This window comes from Cetorhinus maximus, chromosome 20 (genome assembly GCF_964194155.1).
Source record: "Cetorhinus maximus chromosome 20, sCetMax3.hap1.1, whole genome shotgun sequence".
Lineage (NCBI taxonomy): Eukaryota > Metazoa > Chordata > Chondrichthyes > Lamniformes > Cetorhinidae > Cetorhinus > Cetorhinus maximus.
This window is the reverse complement of record NC_135898.1, coordinates 4466420-4486248: the sequence shown is the minus strand read 5'-3', so window position 1 is coordinate 4486248 and position 19829 is coordinate 4466420.

Below are 19829 nucleotides of genomic sequence, written 5' to 3'. Positions count from 1 at the left end.
CGTTAACACAGTGAGCTGACGTTAACAGAGTGAGCTAACGTTAACACAGTGAGCTAACGTTAACACAGTGAGCTAACGACACAGTGAGCTAACGTTAACACAGTGAGCTAACGTTAACAGAGTGAGCTAACATTAACACAGTGAGCTAACATTAACACAGTGAGCTAACGTTAACAAACTGAGCTAACGTAACACAGTGAGCTAACGTTAACAGAGTGAGCTAATGTTAACACGGTGAGCTAACGTTAACACAGTGAGCTAAAGTTAACACAGTGAGCGAACGTTAACACACTGAGCTAAAGTTAACAGAGTGAGCTAAAATTAACGCAGTGATCTAACATTGACACAGTGAGCTAACGTTAACACAGTGAGCAAACGTTAACATAGTGAGCTTACGTTAACACAGTGAGCTAACGTTAACACAGTGAGCTAAAGACACAGTGAGCTAACGTTAACACGGTGAGCTAACGTTAACACAGTGAGCGAACGTTAACACAGTGAGCTAACGTTAACACAGTGAGCTAACGACACAGTGAGCTAACGTTAACACAGTGAGCTAACATTAACACAGTGAGCTAATGACACAGTGAGCTAACGACTCAGTGAGCTAACCTTAACACAGTGAGCTAACATTAACACAGTGAGCTAACATTAACACAGTGAGCTAACGTTAACACAGTGAGCAAACGTTAACACAGTGAGCTAACATTAACACAGTGAGCTAACGACACAGTGATCTAACGTTAACAGAGTGTGCTAACATTAACACAGTGAGCTAACGTTAAAACAGTGAGCTAACGTTAACACAGTGAGCAAACATTAACACAGTGAGCTAACGACACAGTGAGCTAACGTTAACACAGTGAGCTAACGTTAACACAGTGAGCTAACGTTAACACAGTGAGCTAACGTTAACACAGTGAGCTAACAACACAGTGATCTAAAGTTAACTCAGTGAGCTAACGACACAGTGAGCTAACGTTAACACAGTCAGCTAACGTTAACAAAGTGAGCTAACGTTAACACAGTGATCTAACGACACAGTAAGGTAACGTTAACACAGTGAGCTAACGACACAGTGAGCTAACGTTAACACAGTGAGCTAACGTTTACACAGTGAGCTAACTTTCACACGGTGTGCTAACGACACAGTTAGCTAACGTTAACACAGTGAGCTAACGTTAACACAGTGAGCTAACGTTAACACAGTGAGCTCACGTTAACACAGTGAGCTAACGTTAACACAGTGAGCTTACGTTATCACAGTCAGCTAACGTTAACACAGTGAACTAACGTTAACACAGTGAGCAAACGACACAGTGAGCTAACATTAACAGAGTGAGCTAACGTTAACACAGTGAGCTAACGTTAACACAGTGAGCTAACGTTAACACAGTGAGCAAATGTTAACACAGTGAGCTTACTTTAACAGCGTGAGCTAATGTTAACGCAGTGAGCTAACATTAACACAGTGAGCTAACGTTAACACAGTGAGCTAACGTTAACACAGTGAGCAAACGTTAAAAGAGTGAGCTAACGTTAACACAGTGAGCTAACGTTAACAGAGTGAGCGAACGTTAACACAGTGAGCTAACGTTAACACAGTGAGCTAACGACACAGTGAGCTAACGTTAAGAGAGTGAGCTAACATTAACACAGTGAGCTAACGACACAGTGAGATAACGACACTGTGAGCTAACGTTAACACAGTGAGCGAACGTTAACACAGTGAGCTAACGTTAATACAGTGAGCTAACGACACAGTGAGCCAACGTTAACACAGTGAGCTAACATTAACACAGTGAGCTAACGTTAGCACAGTTAGCTAACGTTAACAGAGTGAGCTAACTTTAACACAGTGAGCTAACGTTAACACAGTGAGCTAACGTTAACGCAGTGAGCAAACATTAACACAGTGAGTTAACGTTAACACAGTGAGCTAACGTTAACACTGTGAGCTAACGTTAACACAGTGAGTTAACGTTAACACAGTGAGCTAATGTTAACACAGTGAGCTAACGACACAGTGAGATAACGACACAGTGAGATAACTTTAACACAGTGAGCTAACATCAACACAGTGAGCTAACGACACAGTGAGAAAACGACACAGTGAGATAACGACACAGTGAGCTAACATTAACACAGTGATCTAACATTAACACAGTGAGCTAACGACACAGTGAGATTACGACACAGTGAGATAACGACACAGTGAGCTAACGTTAACAGAGTGAGCTAACGTTAACACAGTGAGCTCACATTAACACAGTGAGCTAACGTTAACACAGTGAGCTAACGACACAGTGAGCTAACGATAACACAGTGAGCTAACGACACAGTGAGCTAACGTTAACACAGTGAGATAACGACACAGTGAGCTAACGTTAACACAGTGAGCTAACGACACAGTGAGCTAACGTTAACACGGTGTGCTAACGACACAGTGAGCTAACGTTAACAGAGTGAGCTAACGACACAGTGAGCTAACGTTAACAGAGCGAGCTAATGTTAACGCAGTGAGCTAACGTTAACACCGTGATCTAACGTTAACACAGTGAGCTGACGTTAACAGAGTGAGCTAACGACACAGTGAGCTAACGTTAACACAGTGAGCTAACGTTAACACAGTGAGCTAACGTTAACACAGTGAGCTAACGACACAGTGAGCTAACGTTAACACAGTGAGCTAACGTTAACAGAGTGAGCTAACATTAACACAGTGAGCTAACATTAACACAGTGAGCGAACGTTAACAAACTGAGCTAACGTAACACAGTGAGCTAACGTTAACAGAGTGAGCTAATGTTAACACGGTGAGCTAACGTTAACACAGTGAGCTAAAGTTAACACAGTGAGCTAACGTTAACACACTGAGCTAAACTTAACAGAGTGAGCTAAAATTAACGCAGTGATCTAACATTGACACAGTGAGCTAACGTTAACACAGTGAGCAAACGTTTACATAGTGAGCTTACGTTAACACAGTGAGCTAACGTTAACACAGTGAGCTAACGTTAACACAGTGAGCTAACGTTAACACAGTGATCTAACGTTAACAGAGTGAGCTAACGTAATCACAGTGAGCTAACGTTAACACAGTGAGCTAACGTTAACACAGTGAGCTAACGTTAACACAGTGAGCTAAAGACACAGTGAGCTAACGTTAACACGGTGAGCTAACGTTAACACAGTGAGCGAACGTTAACACAGTGAGCTAACGTTAACACAGTGAGCTAACGACACAGTGAGCTAACGTTAACACAGTGAGCTAACATTAACACAGTGAGCTAATGACACAGTGAGCTAACAACACAGTGAGCTAACCTTAACACAGTGAGCTAACATTAACACAGTGAGATAACATTAACACAGTGAGCTAACGTTAACACAGTGAGCAAACGTTAACACAGTGAGCTAACATTAACACAGTGAGCTAACGACACAGTGATCTAACGTTAACAGAGTGTGCTAACATTAACACAGTGAGCTAACGTTATCACAGTGAGCTAACGTTAACACAGTGAGCAAACATTAACACAGTGATTTAACGACACAGTGAGCTAACGTTAACACAGTGAGCTAACGTTAACACAGTGAGCTAACGTTAACACAGTGAGCTAACTTTAACAGAATGAGCTAACGTTAACACAGTGAGCTAACGATAACACAGTGAGCCAACGTTAACAGAGTGAACTAACGAAAGAGTGAGCTAACGTTAACACAGTGAGATAACGTTAACACAGTGAGCTAACGTTAACACAGTGAGCTAACAACACAGTGAGCTAAAGTTAACTCAGTGAGCTAACGACACATTGAGCTAACGTTAACACAGTGAACTAACGTTAACAAAGTGAGCTAACGTTAACACAGTGAGCTAACGACACAGTAAGGTAACGTTAACACAGTGAGCTAACGACACAGTGAGCTAACGTTAACACAGTGACCTAACGTTAACACAGTGAGCTAACTTTCACACGGTGTGCTAACGACACAGTGAGCTAACGTTAACACAGTGAGCTAACGTTAACACAGTGAGCTAACTTTCACACGGTGTGCTAACGACACAGTGAGCTAACGTTAACACATTGAGCTAATGTTAACACAGTGAGCTAACGTTAACACAGTGAGCTAACGTTAACACAGTGAGCTAACGTTAACAGAGTGAGCTAACGTTAACAGAGTGAGCTACCGTTAACACAGTGAGCTAACGTTAACACAGTGTGCGAACGTTAACACAGTGAGCTAACGTTAACACAGTGAGCTAACGACACAGTGAGCTAACGTTAACACAGCGAGCTAACATTAACACAGTAGGCTAACGACACAGTGAGATAACGACACAGTGAGCTAACGTTAATACAGTGAGCTAACGACACAGTGAGCCAACGTTAACACAGTGAGCTAACATTAACACAGTGAGCTAACGACACAGTGAGATAACGACACAGTGAGCTAACGACACAGTGAGCTCACCTTAACACAGTGAGCTAACATTAACACAGCGAGCTAAAGACACAGTGAGATAACGACACAGTGAGATAACGACACAGTGAGCTAACGTTAACACAGTGAGCTAACGTTAACACAGTGAGCTAACATTTACACAGTGAGCTAACGTTAACACAGTGAGCTAACGTTAACACAGTGAGCTAAAATTAACACAGTGAGCTAACGACACAGTGAGCTAACGTTAACACAGTGAGCTAACGTTAACACAGTGAGCTAACATTAACACAGTGAGCTAACGACACAGTGAGACAACGACACAGTGAGCTAACGTTAACACAGTGAGCTAACGTTAAAACAGTGAGCTAACGTTACCACAGTGAGCTAACGACACAGTGAGCTAACGTATACAGAGTGAGCTAACGTTAACAGAGTGACCTAACGTTAACACAGTGAGCTAACGTTAACACAGTGAGCTAACGTTAACACAGTGAGCTAACGACACAGTGAGCTAACGTTAGCACAGTGAGCTAACGAAACAGTGAGCTAACGTTAACAGAGTGAGCTAACGACACAGTGAGCTAACGTTAACAGAGTGATCTAACGTTAACACAGTGAGCTAACGTTAACAGAGTGAGCTAACGTTAACACAGTGAGCTAACATTAACACAGTGAGCTGACGTTAACAGAGTGAGCTAACGTTAACACAGTGAGCTAACGTTAACACAGTGAGCTTACGTTAACACAGTGAGCTAACGTTAACACAGTGAGCTAACTTTAACAGAGTGAGCTAATGTTAACACAGTGAGCTAACGTTAACAGAGTGAGCTAACGTTAACACATTGAGCTAACATTAACACAGTGAGCTAACGTTAACACAGTGAGCTAACGTTAACAGAGTGAGCTAACGTTAACACAGTGAGCTAACGTTAACACAGTGAGCTAACTTTAACAGAGTGAGCTAATGTTAACACAGTGAGCTAACGTTAACAGAGTGAGCTAACGTTAACACAGTGAGCTAACATTAACACAGTGAGCTAACGTTAACACAGTGAGCTAACGTTAACAGAGTGAGCTAACGTTAACAGAGTGAGCTAACGTTAACAGAGTGAGCTAACGTTAACACAGTGAGCTGACGTTAACACAGTGAGCTAACGTTAACACAGTGAGCTAACATTAACACAGTGAGCAAACATTAACACAGTGAGCTAACATTAACACAGTGAGCTAACATTAACACAGTGTGCTAACATTAACACAGTGAGCTAACATTAACACAGTGAGCTAACGTTAACACAATGAGCAAACGTTAACACAGTGAGCTAACTTTAACAGAGTGAGCGAACGTTCACACAGTGAGCTAACGTTAACACGGTGAGCTAACGACACAGTGAGCTAACGTTAACACAGTGAGCTAACGCTAACACAGTGAGCTAACGTTAACGCAGAGAGCTAACGTTAACTCAGTGAGCTAACGACACAGTGAGGTAACGTTAACACAGTGAGCTAACGACACAGTGAGCTAACGTTAGCACAGTGAGCTAACGCTAACACAATGAGCTAACGTTAACACGGTGAGCTAACGACACAGTGAGCTAACGTTAACACAGTGAGCTAACGTTAACACAGTGAGCTAACGTTAACACAGTGAGCTCACATTTACACAGTGAGCTAACGTTAACACAGTGAGCTAACGTTAACACAGTGAGCTAACGTTAACACAGTGAGCTAACGACACAGTGATCTAACGTTAACAGAGTGAGCTAACGTTAACACAGTGAGCTAATGTTAACACAGTGAGCTAACGTTAACACAGTGAGCTAACTTTAACAGAGTGAGCTAATGTTAACACAGTGAGCTAACGTTAACACAGTGAGCTAACGTTAACACAGTGAGCTAACGTTAACACAGTGAGCTAACATTAACACAGTGAGCTAACGACACAGTGTGATAACGACACAGTGAGCTAACATTAACACAGTGAGCTAACATTAACACAGTGAGCTAACGACACAGAAAGATAACGACACAGTGAGATAACGACACAGCGAGATAACGTTAACACAGTGAGCTAACATTCACACAGTGAGCTAACGACACAGTGAGATAACGACACAGTGAGATAACGACACAGTGAGCTAACGTTAACACAGTGAGCTAACATTAACACAGTGATCTAACGACACAGTGAGATAACGACACAGTGAGCTAACGTTAACACAGTGAGCGAACATTAAAACAGTGAGCTAACGTTAACCCAGTGAGCTAACGACACAGTGAGCTAACGTTAACAGAGTGAGCTAACGTTAACAGAGTGAGCTAACGTTTACACAGTGAGCTAACGTTAACACAGTGAGCTAACGTTAACACAGTGAGCTAACGTTAACACAGTGAGCTAACGACACAGTGAGCTAACGTTAGCACAGTGAGCTAACGAAACAGTGAGCTAACGTTAACAGAGTGAGCTAACGACACAGTGAGCTAACGTTAACAGAGTGAGCTAACGTTAACACAGTGAGCTAACGTTAACAGAGTGAGCTAACGTTAACACAGTGAGCTAACATTAACACAGTGAGCTGACGTTAACAGAGTGAGCTAACGTTAACACAGTGAGCTAACGTTAACACAGTGAGCTAACGTTAACACAGTGAGCTTACGTTAGCACAGTGAGCTAACGTTAACACAGTGAGCTAACTTTAACAGAGTGAGCTAATGTTAACACAGTGAGCTAACGTTAACAGAGTGAGCTAACGTTAACACATTGATCTAACGTTAACAGAGTGAGCCAGCGTTAACACAGTGAGCTAACGTTAACACATTGATCTAACGTTAACACAGTGAGCTAACGTTAACACATTGATCTAACGTTAACACATTGATCTAACGTTAACACATTGATCTAACGTTAACACATTGATCTAACGTTAACACAGTGAGCTAACGTTAACACATTGATCTAACGTTAACACATTGATCTAACGTTAACACATTGATCTAACGTTAACACATTGATCTAACGTTAACAGAGTGAGCTAACGTTAACACATTGATCTAACGTTAACACAGTGAGCTAACATTAACACAGTGAGCTAACGTTAACACAGTGAGCTAACTTTAACAGAGTGAGCTAATGTTAACACAGTGAGCTAACGTTAACAGAGTGAGCTAACGTTAACACATTGAGCTAACGTTAACACAGTGAGCTAACATTAACACAGTGAGCTAACGTTAACACAGTGAGCCAACGTTAACACAGTGAGCTAACTTTAACAGAGTGAGCTTATGTTAACACAGTGAGCTAACGTTATCAGAGTGATCTAACGTTAACACATTGAACTAACGTTAACAGAGTGAGCTAACGTTAACACAGTGAGCTAACGTTAACACAGTGAGCTAACGTTAACACAGTGAGCTAACGTTAACACAGTGAGCTAACGTTAACACAGTGAGCTAACTTTAACAGAGTGAGCTAATGTTAACACAGTGAGCTAACGTTAACACAGTGAGCTAACGTTAACACAGTGAGCTAACGTTAACACAGTGAGCGAACTTTAACACAGTGAGCTAACGTTAACACAGTGAGCTAACGACACAGTGAGCTAACGTTAACACAGTGAGATAACGTTAACACAGTGAGTAAACGACACAGTGAGCTAACTTTAACACAGTGAGCTAACGTTAACACAGTGAGCTAACGACACAGTGAGCTAACGTTAACACAGTGAGCTAACGTTAACACAGTGAGCTAACGTTAACACGGTGAGCTAACGACACAGTGAGATTACGACACAGTGAGCTAACGTTAACACAGTGAGCTAACGTTAACACAGTGAGCTAACATTAACACAGTGAGCTAACGTTAACACAGTGAGCTAACGTTAACACAGTGAGCAAACGTTAACACAGTGAGCTAACAATAACACAGTGAGCTAACGACACAGTGATCTAACGTTAACAGAGTGTGCTAACGTTAACACAGTGAGCTAACGTTAACACAGTGAGCAAACGTTAACACAGTGAGCTAATGACACAGTGAGCTAACGTTAACACAGTGAGCTAACGTTAACACAGTGAGCTAACTTTAACAGAGTGAGCTAACGAAACAGTGAGCTAACGTTAACCCAGTGAGATAACGTTAAAACAGTGAGCTAACGTTAACACAGTGAGCTAACGATAACACAGTGAGCTAACGTTAACAGAGTGAGCTAACGAAAGAGTGAGCTAACGTTAACCCAGTGAGATAACGTTAAAACAGTGAGCTAACGTTAACACAGTGAGCTAACAACACAGTGAGCTAAAGTTAACTCAGTGAGCTAACGTTAACACAGTGAGCTAAAGTTAACAAAGTGAGCTAACGTTAACACAGTGAGCTAACGTTAACACAGTGAGCTAACGTTAACACAGTGAGCTTACGTTAACACAGTGAGCTAACGTTAACACAGTGAGCTAACGTTAACATAGTGAGCAAACGACACAGTGAGCTAACATTAACAGAGTGAGCTAACGTTAACACAGTGAGCTAACGTTAACACAGTGAGCTAACGTTAACACAGTGAGCTAATGTTAACACAGTGAGCTTACTATAACAGAGTGAGCTAATGTTAACGCAGTGAGCTAACATTAACACAGTGAGCTAACGTTAACACAGTGAGCTAACGTTAACACAGTGAGCTTACGTTAACAGAGTGAGCGAACGTTAACACAGTGAGCTAACGTTAACACAGTGAGCTAACGACACAGTGAGCTAACGTTAACACTGTGAGCTAACATTAACACAGTGAGCTAACGACACAGTGAGATAACGACACTGTGAGCTAACGTTAAAACAGTGAGCGAACGTTAACACAGTGAGCTAACGTTAATACAGTGAGCTAACGACACAGTGAGCCAACGTTAACACAGTGAGCTAACATTAACACAGTGAGCTAACGTTAACACAGTTAGCTAACGTTAACAGAGTGAGCTAACTTTAACACAGTGAGCTAACGTTAACACAGTGAGCTAACGTTAACGCAGTGAGCAAACATTAAAACAGTGAGTTAACGTTAACACAGTGAGCTAACGTTAACACAGTGAGCTAACGTTAACACAGTGAGTTAACGTTAAGACAGTGAGCTAACGTTAACACAGTGAGCTAACGACACAGTGAGATAACGACACAATGAGATAACTTTAACACAGTGAGCTAACATCAACACAGTGAGCTAACGACACAGTGAGATAACGACACAGTGAGATAACGACACAGTGAGCTAACGTTAACACAGTGATCTAACATTAACACAGTGAGCTAACGACACAGTGAGATTACGACACAGTGAGATAACGACACAGCGAGCTAACGTTAACAGAGTGAGCTAAGGACACAGTGAGCTAACGTTAACACAGTGAGCTAACGTTAACACAGTGAGCTAACGTTAACACAGTGAGCTAAGGACACAGTGAGCTAATGTTAACACAGTGAGCTAACGACACAGTGAGCTAACGTTAACAGAGTGAGCTAACGACACAGTGAGCTAACGTTAACAGAGCGAGCGAACGTTAACGCAGTGAGCTAATGTTAACACAGTGAGCTAACGTTAACACAGTGATCTAACGTTAACACAGTGAGCTGACGTTAACAGAGTGAGCTAACGTTAACACAGTGAGCTAACGTTAACACAGTGAGCTAACGACACAGTGAGCTAACGTTAACACAGTGAGCTAACGTTAACAGAGTGAGCTAACATTAACACAGTGAGCTAACATTAACACAGTGAGCTAACGTTAACACACTGAGCTAACGTTAACACAGTGAGCTAACGTTAACAGAGTGACCTAATGTTAACACGGTGAGCTAACGTTAACACAGTGAGCTAAAGTTAACACAGTGAGCTAACGTTAACACACTGAGCTAAAGTTAACAGAGTGAGCTAACATTAACGCAGTGACCTAACATTAACACAGTGAGCAAACGTTAACACAGTGAGCTTACGTTAACACAGTGAGCTAACGTTGACACAGTGAGCTAACGTTAACACAGTGAGCTAACGTTAACACAGTGAGCTAACGTTAACAGAGTGAGCTAACGTAATCACAGTGAGCTAACGTTAACACAGTGAGCTAACGTTAACACAGTGAGCTAACGTTAACACAGTGAGCTAAAGACACAGTGAGCTAACGTTAACACGGTGAGCTAACGTTAACACAGTGAGCGAACGTTAACACAGTGAGCTAACGTTAACACAGTGAGCTAACAACACAGTGAGCTAAAGTTAACTCAGTGAGCTAACGACACATTGAGCTAACGTTAACACAGTGAACTAACGTTAACAAAGTGAGCTAACGTTAACACAGTGAGCTAACGACACAGTAAGGTAACGTTAACACAGTGAGCTAACGACACAGTGAGCTAACGTTAACACAGTGACCTAACGTTAACACAGTGAGCTAACTTTCACACGGTGTGCTAACGACACAGTGAGCTAACGTTAACACAGTGAGCTAACGTTAACACAGTGAGCTAACTTTCACACGGTGTGCTAACGACACAGTGAGCTAACGTTAACACATTGAGCTAATGTTAACACAGTGAGCTAACGTTAACACAGTGAGCTAACGTTAACACAGTGAGCTAACGTTAACAGAGTGAGCTAACGTTAACAGAGTGAGCTACCGTTAACACAGTGAGCTAACGTTAACACAGTGTGCGAACGTTAACACAGTGAGCTAACGTTAACACAGTGAGCTAACGACACAGTGAGCTAACGTTAACACAGCGAGCTAACATTAACACAGTAGGCTAACGACACAGTGAGATAACGACACAGTGAGCTAACGTTAATACAGTGAGCTAACGACACAGTGAGCCAACGTTAACACAGTGAGCTAACATTAACACAGTGAGCTAACGACACAGTGAGATAACGACACAGTGAGCTAACGACACAGTGAGCTCACCTTAACACAGTGAGCTAACATTAACACAGCGAGCTAAAGACACAGTGAGATAACGACACAGTGAGATAACGACACAGTGAGCTAACGTTAACACAGTGAGCTAACGTTAACACAGTGAGCTAACATTTACACAGTGAGCTAACGTTAACACAGTGAGCTAACGTTAACACAGTGAGCTAAAATTAACACAGTGAGCTAACGACACAGTGAGCTAACGTTAACACAGTGAGCTAACGTTAACACAGTGAGCTAACATTAACACAGTGAGCTAACGACACAGTGAGACAACGACACAGTGAGCTAACGTTAACACAGTGAGCTAACGTTAAAACAGTGAGCTAACGTTACCACAGTGAGCTAACGACACAGTGAGCTAACGTATACAGAGTGAGCTAACGTTAACAGAGTGACCTAACGTTAACACAGTGAGCTAACGTTAACACAGTGAGCTAACGTTAACACAGTGAGCTAACGACACAGTGAGCTAACGTTAGCACAGTGAGCTAACGAAACAGTGAGCTAACGTTAACAGAGTGAGCTAACGACACAGTGAGCTAACGTTAACAGAGTGATCTAACGTTAACACAGTGAGCTAACGTTAACAGAGTGAGCTAACGTTAACACAGTGAGCTAACATTAACACAGTGAGCTGACGTTAACAGAGTGAGCTAACGTTAACACAGTGAGCTAACGTTAACACAGTGAGCTTACGTTAACACACTGAGCTAACGTTAACACAGTGAGCTAACTTTAACAGAGTGAGCTAATGTTAACACAGTGAGCTAACGTTAACAGAGTGAGCTAACGTTAACACATTGAGCTAACATTAACACAGTGAGCTAACGTTAACACAGTGAGCTAACGTTAACAGAGTGAGCTAACGTTAACACAGTGAGCTAACGTTAACACAGTGAGCTAACTTTAACAGAGTGAGCTAATGTTAACACAGTGAGCTAACGTTAACAGAGTGAGCTAACGTTAACACAGTGAGCTAACATTAACACAGTGAGCTAACGTTAACACAGTGAGCTAACGTTAACAGAGTGAGCTAACGTTAACAGAGTGAGCTAACGTTAACAGAGTGAGCTAACGTTAACACAGTGAGCTGACGTTAACACAGTGAGCTAACGTTAACACAGTGAGCTAACATTAACACAGTGAGCAAACATTAACACAGTGAGCTAACATTAACACAGTGAGCTAACATTAACACAGTGTGCTAACATTAACACAGTGAGCTAACATTAACACAGTGAGCTAACGTTAACACAATGAGCAAACGTTAACACAGTGAGCTAACTTTAACAGAGTGAGCGAACGTTCACACAGTGAGCTAACGTTAACACGGTGAGCTAACGACACAGTGAGCTAACGTTAACACAGTGAGCTAACGCTAACACAGTGAGCTAACGTTAACGCAGAGAGCTAACGTTAACTCAGTGAGCTAACGACACAGTGAGGTAACGTTAACACAGTGAGCTAACGACACAGTGAGCTAACGTTAGCACAGTGAGCTAACGCTAACACAATGAGCTAACGTTAACACGGTGAGCTAACGACACAGTGAGCTAACGTTAACACAGTGAGCTAACGTTAACACAGTGAGCTAACGTTAACACAGTGAGCTCACATTTACACAGTGAGCTAACGTTAACACAGTGAGCTAACGTTAACACAGTGAGCTAACGTTAACACAGTGAGCTAACGACACAGTGATCTAACGTTAACAGAGTGAGCTAACGTTAACACAGTGAGCTAATGTTAACACAGTGAGCTAACGTTAACACAGTGTGCTAACTTTAACAGAGTGAGCTAATGTTAACACAGTGAGCTAACGTTAACACAGTGAGCTAACGTTAACACAGTGAGCTAACGTTAACACAGTGAGCTAACATTAACACAGTGAGCTAACGACACAGTGTGATAACGACACAGTGAGCTAACATTAACACAGTGAGCTAACATTAACACAGTGAGCTAACGACACAGAAAGATAACGACACAGTGAGATAACGACACAGCGAGATAACGTTAACACAGTGAGCTAACATTAACACAGTGAGCTAACGACACAGTGAGATAACGACACAGTGAGATAACGACACAGTGAGCTAACGTTAACACAGTGAGCTAACATTAACACAGTGATCTAACGACACAGTGAGATAACGACACAGTGAGCTAACGTTAACACAGTGAGCGAACATTAAAACAGTGAGCTAACGTTAACCCAGTGAGCTAACGACACAGTGAGCTAACGTTAACAGAGTGAGCTAACGTTAACAGAGTGAGCTAACGTTTACACAGTGAGCTAACGTTAACACAGTGAGCTAACGTTAACACAGTGAGCTAACGTTAACACAGTGAGCTAACGACACAGTGAGCTAACGTTAGCACAGTGAGCTAACGAAACAGTGAGCTAACGTTAACAGAGTGAGCTAACGACACAGTGAGCTAACGTTAACAGAGTGAGCTAACGTTAACACAGTGAGCTAACGTTAACAGAGTGAGCTAACGTTAACACAGTGAGCTAACATTAACACAGTGAGCTGACGTTAACAGAGTGAGCTAACGTTAACACAGTGAGCTAACGTTAACACAGTGAGCTAACGTTAACACAGTGAGCTTACGTTAGCACAGTGAGCTAACGTTAACACAGTGAGCTAACTTTAACAGAGTGAGCTAATGTTAACACAGTGAGCTAACGTTAACAGAGTGAGCTAACGTTAACACATTGATCTAACGTTAACAGAGTGAGCCAGCGTTAACACAGTGAGCTAACGTTAACACATTGATCTAACGTTAACACAGTGAGCTAACGTTAACACATTGATCTAACGTTAACACATTGATCTAACGTTAACACATTGATCTAACGTTAACACAGTGAGCTAACGTTAACACATTGATCTAACGTTAACACATTGATCTAACGTTAACACATTGATCTAACGTTAACACATTGATCTAACGTTAACAGAGTGAGCTAACGTTAACACATTGATCTAACGTTAACACAGTGAGCTAACATTAACACAGTGAGCTAACGTTAACACAGTGAGCTAACTTTAACAGAGTGAGCTAATGTTAACACAGTGAGCTAACGTTAACAGAGTGAGCTAACGTTAACACATTGAGCTAACGTTAACACAGTGAGCTAACATTAACACAGTGAGCTAACGTTAACACAGTGAGCCAACGTTAACACAGTGAGCTAACTTTAACAGAGTGAGCTTATGTTAACACAGTGAGCTAACGTTATCAGAGTGATCTAACGTTAACACATTGAACTAACGTTAACAGAGTGAGCTAACGTTAACACAGTGAGCTAACGTTAACACAGTGAGCTAACGTTAACACAGTGAGCTAACGTTAACACAGTGAGCTAACGTTAACACAGTGAGCTAACTTTAACAGAGTGAGCTAATGTTAACACAGTGAGCTAACGTTAACACAGTGAGCTAACGTTAACACAGTGAGCTAACGTTAACACAGTGAGCGAACTTTAACACAGTGAGCTAACGTTAACACAGTGAGCTAACGACACAGTGAGCTAACGTTAACACAGTGAGATAACGTTAACACAGTGAGTAAACGACACAGTGAGCTAACTTTAACACAGTGAGCTAACGTTAACACAGTGAGCTAACGACACAGTGAGCTAACGTTAACACAGTGAGCTAACGTTAACACAGTGAGCTAACGTTAACACGGTGAGCTAACGACACAGTGAGATTACGACACAGTGAGCTAACGTTAACACAGTGAGCTAACGTTAACACAGTGAGCTAACATTAACACAGTGAGCTAACGTTAACACAGTGAGCTAACGTTAACACAGTGAGCAAACGTTAACACAGTGAGCTAACAATAACACAGTGAGCTAACGACACAGTGATCTAACGTTAACAGAGTGTGCTAACGTTAACACAGTGAGCTAACGTTAACACAGTGAGCAAACGTTAACACAGTGAGCTAATGACACAGTGAGCTAACGTTAACACAGTGAGCTAACGTTAACACAGTGAGCTAACTTTAACAGAGTGAGCTAACGAAACAGTGAGCTAACGTTAACCCAGTGAGATAACGTTAAAACAGTGAGCTAACGTTAACACAGTGAGCTAACGATAACACAGTGAGCTAACGTTAACAGAGTGAGCTAACGAAAGAGTGAGCTAACGTTAACCCAGTGAGATAACGTTAAAACAGTGAGCTAACGTTAACACAGTGAGCTAACAACACAGTGAGCTAAAGTTAACTCAGTGAGCTAACGTTAACACAGTGAGCTAAAGTTAACAAAGTGAGCTAACGTTAACACAGTGAGCTAACGTTAACACAGTGAGCTAACGTTAACACAGTGAGCTTACGTTAACACAGTGAGCTAACGTTAACACAGTGAGCTAACGTTAACATAGTGAGCAAACGACACAGTGAGCTAACATTAACAGAGTGAGCTAACGTTAACACAGTGAGCTAACGTTAACACAGTGAGCTAACGTTAACACAGTGAGCTAATGTTAACACAGTGAGCTTACTATAACAGAGTGAGCTAATGTTAACGCAGTGAGCTAACATTAACACAGTGAGCTAACGTTAACACAGTGAGCTAACGTTAACACAGTGAGCTTACGTTAACAGAGTGAGCAAACGTTAACACAGTGAGCTAACGTTAACACAGTGAGCTAACGACACAGTGAGCTAACGTTAACACTGTGAGCTAACATTAACACAGTGAGCTAACGACACAGTGAGATAACGACACTGTGAGCTAACGTTAAAACAGTGAGCAAACGTTAACACAGTGAGCTAACGTTAATACAGTGAGCTAACGACACAGTGAGCCAACGTTAACACAGTGAGCTAACATTAACACAGTGAGCTAACGTTAACACAGTTAGCTAACGTTAACAGAGTGAGCTAACTTTAACACAGTGAGCTAACGTTAACACAGTGAGCTAACGTTAACGCAGTGAGCAAACATTAAAACAGTGAGTTAACGTTAACACAGTGAGCTAACGTTAACACAGTGAGCTAACGTTAACACAGTGAGTTAACGTTAAGACAGTGAGCTAACGTTAACACAGTGAGCTAACGACACAGTGAGATAACGACACAATGAGATAACTTTAACACAGTGAGCTAACATCAACACAGTGAGCTAACGACACAGTGAGATAACGACACAGTGAGATAACGACACAGTGAGCTAACGTTAACACAGTGATCTAACATTAACACAGTGAGCTAACGACACAGTGAGATTACGACACAGTGAGATAACGACACAGCGAGCTAACGTTAACAGAGTGAGCTAAGGACACAGTGAGCTAACGTTAACACAGTGAGCTAACGTTAACACAGTGAGCTAACGTTAACACAGTGAGCTAAGGACACAGTGAGCTAATGTTAACACAGTGAGCTAACGACACAGTGAGCTAACGTTAACAGAGTGAGCTAACGACACAGTGAGCTAACGTTAACAGAGCGAGCGAACGTTAACGCAGTGAGCTAATGTTAACACAGTGAGCTAACGTTAACACAGTGATCTAACGTTAACACAGTGAGCTGACGTTAACAGAGTGAGCTAACGTTAACACAGTGAGCTAACGTTAACACAGTGAGCTAACGACACAGTGAGCTAACGTTAACACAGTGAGCTAACGTTAACAGAGTGAGCTAACATTAACACAGTGAGCTAACATTAACACAGTGAGCTAACGTTAACACACTGAGCTAACGTTAACACAGTGAGCTAACGTTAACAGAGTGACCTAATGTTAACACGGTGAGCTAACGTTAACACAGTGAGCTAAAGTTAACACAGTGAGCTAACGTTAACACACTGAGCTAAAGTTAACAGAGTGAGCTAACATTAACGCAGTGACCTAACATTAACACAGTGAGCAAACGTTAACACAGTGAGCTTACGTTAACACAGTGAGCTAACGTTGACACAGTGAGCTAACGTTAACACAGTGAGCTAACGTTAACACAGTGAGCTAACGTTAACAGAGTGAGCTAACGTAATCACAGTGAGCTAACGTTAACACAGTGAGCTAACGTTAACACAGTGAGCTAACGTTAACACAGTGAGCTAAAGACACAGTGAGCTAACGTTAACACGGTGAGCTAACGTTAACACAGTGAGCGAACGTTAACACAGTGAGCTAACGTTAACACAGTGAGCTAACGACACAGTGAGCTAACGTTAACACAGTGAGCTAACATTAACACAGTGAGCTAATGACACAGTGAGCTAACGACACAGTGAGCTAACCTTAACACAGTGAGCTAACATTAACACAGTGAGCTAACGACACAGTGAGATAACGTCACAGTGAGATAACGACACAGTGAGCTAACGTTAACACAGTGAGCTAACGTTAACACAGTGAGCTAACATTAACACAGTGAGCTAACGTTAACACAGTGAGCAAACGTTAACACAGTGAGCTAACATTAACACAGTGAGCTAACGACACAGTGATCTAATGTTAACAGAGTGTGCTAACGTTAACACAGTGAGCTAACGTTAACACAGTGAGCTAACTTTAACAGAGTGAGCTAACGTTAACACAATGAGCTAACGATAAAACAGAGAGCTAACGTTAACAGAGTGAGCTAACGAAAGAGTGAGCTAACGTTAACACAGTGACATAACGTTAACACAGTGAGCTAACGTTAACACAGTGAGCTAACAGCACAGTGAGCTAAAGTTAACTCAGTGAGCTAACGACACAGTGAGCTAACGTTAACACAGTGAGCTAACGTTAACAAAGTGAGCTAACGTTAACACAGTGAGCTAACGACACAGTAAGGTAACGTTAACTCAGTGAGCTAACGACACAGTGAGCTAACGTTAACACAGTGAGCTAACGTTAACACAGTGAGCTAACTTTCACACGGTGTGCTAACGACACAGTGAGCTAACGTTAACACAGTGAGCTAACGTTAACACAGTGAGCTAACGTTAAGACAGTGAGCTCACGTTAACACAGTGAGCTCACGTTAACACAGTGAGCTTACGTTAACACAGTGCGCTAACGTTAACACAGTGAGCTAACGTTAACACAGTGAGCTAACGACACAGTGAGCTAAAGTTAACAGAGTGAGCTAACGTTAACAAAGTGAGCTAACGTTAACACAGTGAGCTAACGTTAACACAGTGAGCTAATGTTAACACAGTGAGTTAACGTTAACACAGTGAGCTAACGTTAACATAGTGAGCTAACGTTAACAGAGTGAGCTAACGTTAACACAGTGAGCTAACGTTAACACAGTGAGCGAACGTTAACACAGTGAGCTAACGTTAACACAGTGAGCTAACGACACAGTGAGCTAACGTTAACACAGTGAGCTATCATTAACACAGTGAGCTAACGACACAGTGAGATAAGGACACTGTGAGCTAACGTTAACACAGTGAGCGAACGTTAACACAGTGAGCTAACGTTAATACAGTGAGCTAACGACACAGTGAGCCAACGTTAACAGAGTGAGCTAACATTAACACAGTGAGCTAACGACACAGTGAGATAACGATACAGTGAGATAACGACACAGTGAGCTAACGTTAACATAGTGAGCTAACATTAACACAGTGAGCTAACGTTAACATAGTGAGCTAACGTTAACACAGTGAGCTAACATTAACACAGTGAGCTAACGACACAGTGAGCTAACGTTAACAGAGTGAGCTAACATTAACACAGTGAGCTAACGACACAGTGAGCTAACGTTAACACAGTGAGCTTACGTTAACACAGTGAGCTAACGTTAACACAGTGAGCTTACGTTAACACAGTGAGCTAACGTTAACGCAGTGAGCTAACGTTAACAGAGTGAGCTAACGTTAACACAGTGAGCTAACGTTAACACAGTGAGCTAACGTTAACACAGTGAGATAACGTTAACAGTGTGAGCTAACGTTAACACAGTGAGCTAACGACACAGTGAGCTAACGTTAACACAGTGAGCTAACAATAACACAGTGAGCTAACATTAACACAGTGAGCTAACGTTAACACAGTGAGCTAACGTTAACACGGTGAGCTAACGACACAGTGAGCTAACGTTAACACAGTGAGCTAACGTTAACACAGTGAGCTAACGTTCACACAGTGAGCTAACGACACAGTGAGGTAAAGTTAACACAGTGAGCTAACGACACAGTGAGCTAACATTAACACAGTGAGCTAACGTTAACACAGTGAGCTAACGTTAACACGGTGAGCTAACGACACAGTGAGCAAACGTTAACACAGTGAACTAACGTTAACACAGTGAACTAACGTTAACACAGTGAGCTCACATTAACACAGTGAGCTAACGTTAACACAGTGAGCTAACGTTAACACAGTGAGCTAACGTTAACACATTGAGCTAACGTTAACACAGTGAGCTAACGACACAGTGATCTAACGTTAACAGAGTGAGCTAAC